Source organism: Megalops cyprinoides, chromosome 4, assembly GCF_013368585.1.
Source record: "Megalops cyprinoides isolate fMegCyp1 chromosome 4, fMegCyp1.pri, whole genome shotgun sequence".
NCBI lineage: Eukaryota > Metazoa > Chordata > Actinopteri > Elopiformes > Megalopidae > Megalops > Megalops cyprinoides.
This window is the reverse complement of record NC_050586.1, coordinates 41,970,964-41,974,044: the sequence shown is the minus strand read 5'-3', so window position 1 is coordinate 41,974,044 and position 3,081 is coordinate 41,970,964.

Genomic DNA, 3,081 nt, shown 5'->3' with positions numbered 1-3,081 from the left:
TGAATACTTCCGGGTTACGCGTTTTCGAAATACGGGGAAGTATTATGATCTTGCTTTCAATTAATTCCACTTTTATTATTTTACACCATTTTCATTATTTCATATTTCTTTTATATTTCTTATACTTGTTTTATATTTCTTGTACTTGTCTTATGCTCTTTATATGTTAGGATTATTTTATCATTATCAATTTATTACTATTATTGTCTTATTTATTTTTTTTAATCTTTTGAGGATTTTATTGTTTTACTGTTTGTTTTATTTCTTTATTTTTTTTCTTTGTAGATTGTGATTTTTATTGTTTCTCTTGTAAAGCACTTTGAGCTGCATTCCATGATATGAAAGGTGCTACATAAATAAAGTTTATTATTATCATCATCATCATCATCATCATTATTATTATTATTATTATTATTATTATTATTATTATTATTATTACTATTTAGAAATATAAACACCACTGAAGTAATAGAACAACAACAACAGAAAAACAATTGAAAAGGACAAGAAAACAGAACAGGTTTGAGGGATGAAAGGGAGTCAGTTATTGTTCAAGGCCTCCATCGTCTAAATAGCAGTCCCAACTGCAGTATCCAGGGTGGTCATCTGAAGAGTAAAACCCCCAAAGGACTCCCCACTTACCATTTCCCGGTAGCCAGCCCCACAGTCTTTGTAAAGCCTGCTACATTGTAGACGACTGCACCTGGAAATGGTGTAGGGCTTCCTGTAGGTCTCTTTGTGCTTCACTGAAAGAGTGTTCCACTTCACTACACCTGTTCAGTTCAGTGTCAAAACACAATTATGACAGAGCATGGTCAGTTGATGTTGACATAACACCAAATGCCTTTCCATGTCCACTCTGCGTATTACTGTCCGTGAACAGTAGGGGCAGTAGTAATGCCCTATAGCCCGGCATGGTTGTCTGCACCTTTGTAAAATTTTATCTGAAACTAAAAAAAAAAAACTCAAACTATTCTATAAAATAGAAAAAAATACATATTTACCTCTCAATGTGCACAAGTAAAAAGACTCTTCTTTAAAAAAAGACCTTTAGGTTGACATTCCTTTGAAATGTAAAGTGCGCTGCATTGTGCGTGCCAGTCCTAGCCCTGGAAATAAGTGAGTGAATTATCAAATGTGAAAACGACCTCCTGACACAACTTTTTAACGTTATGCAACGTGTTTTGCTAATTCCAGTGTTCTGCATCAGCGTCAGGTTAATAGGCCTACTATAGGCTAGCGGCGCTAACGTTGGCGAGATATCAATATTTCTCCCCAGAAGCAGACAGAAAAGTTTATTCAACGAAATGACATGAAAATTAATCATTTTAATTTTAATTTTAATAATGAACATATATTATAATGAACATATAAATCCATCGTGTTTATTCATCATTTCATGTGTAATTTCACCCCAAGCCCTATGCGTATCGGTAAAATTACCTGATTAACACAACGCGGCAGTACCTAATGTTGTAATTAAAAGACCTACTGCATACCACTTCTACATTTACTGGGAAGTGCACTTCCTGTTCGAGAGTGGAGCTCCACTCGCCCCATGGTCTGCAGCCAGACCCTTGTGTTTAAAAGGGAAATGTGGACGGGCTGACCTATGAAACTATATAGTTAAATGGATGACTACCAAACCCTACATGTCATATTAAAGGCAGTGGTTCTATGACTATGGCAGGGACAAATATATCTGGCGATGTAAAAATAAATGCATAAAAAACAGTAAAAAAAAAAAGTACAAAACCAAGAAATAGACATTCCTAGGGTATTATTTTACATTTTTACATTAACTAAAACAGAGGAGCAGCCCATGCCTCAATGTATTGTGTGTTGGAAAGTTTCAGGAAAACAATGTTTTAAAACCTGGAAACTGCATAACTTTAAAAAGCTGCTGGGCTTTTTTTCAGGGGGAAGTAAGGACTTACAGAGACAGATATCTGCTTTAAACTACAACACTAACAAAACAGGACCACAGGCTTGATTTGTTGTGGCTCACTGGATCGTACATATCAGATTGGGTTGCACTAATAAGAATTGGTGAAGGTTAGATGATCCCTTTAGGGACAATAAAATAAATAAAATAGACAAAAGCTCGCATGGGAGAGCATGACAATGTGCTGAATGCTATAGAGAACTAAATATAACAGGGGAACCATGCAATACTGATAAGCCTCAGACTGTTGGAGAATGTGTTTCTTGCCTTGTGCCACAAAGGTCATTTTGGTTCTTTTAGCACAGGACACCACTGATCAGCTCAGTACAATTTTGCTGTCAAATGACATTGCCAGATGATTTCATATTCCAAGCCATTCTCTCTTAAAATTGATGAAAGGACTGACTTTTTGGAAGATGGTCATCAGTATACATGTCATAGCGAGAGTGACAGCCAACTTCACAAGGACTTTGTTTTGCCAACCTTTAATGGATTGTGGAGCAGGGGAGCAGTTTTTTTTTCTACACTGGATTTGTGGACACTCAATAGCCATGTTTCTTTGATGCCAAAACTATAACAGGCAAAAATAGTGCATTACTAACAAGGCTCCAGGCTGTTTCCCTACATGCAGTCAGGACGCACTGCATCATTCATCGACAATGCCTTGTTTCAAAGAAAATGACAGAGCCTCGTAAACAGGTCTTTGACGATTTGTCTTGTCCTCTGAATGCGGTCAAGACTGGTTTAACTAACTAGCAGCACAGAGGAGATGCTAAATATCACTTGCCTCGTCTAGGCAGTCCCTTGCCACCTTTTGCTTGATGATCTTTGTATTCATCAATGCCCAGTGAACCTGAGTTTTCAAATGTGCCAATGAAAATTTTTCCCCCACATCTGTACCAACTTACCTTTGTGAATCTGGCTTCTCAGCCTTGACATTATTTAAAAGTTAACAGAAATCCTGTCTCAAGAGTTGAAGACAATCTTCAACTTATTCTCAGCCAATATTTCACTGTAAAGCCATCAATAAAGAAATCAAATTTAATTTTAATTTTCATGTTTTATTTCCACCTTTAATTGAAATATTACATTTATTTCTCAATTCCAATATTTTTAATCATCAGACATTGTTTTTT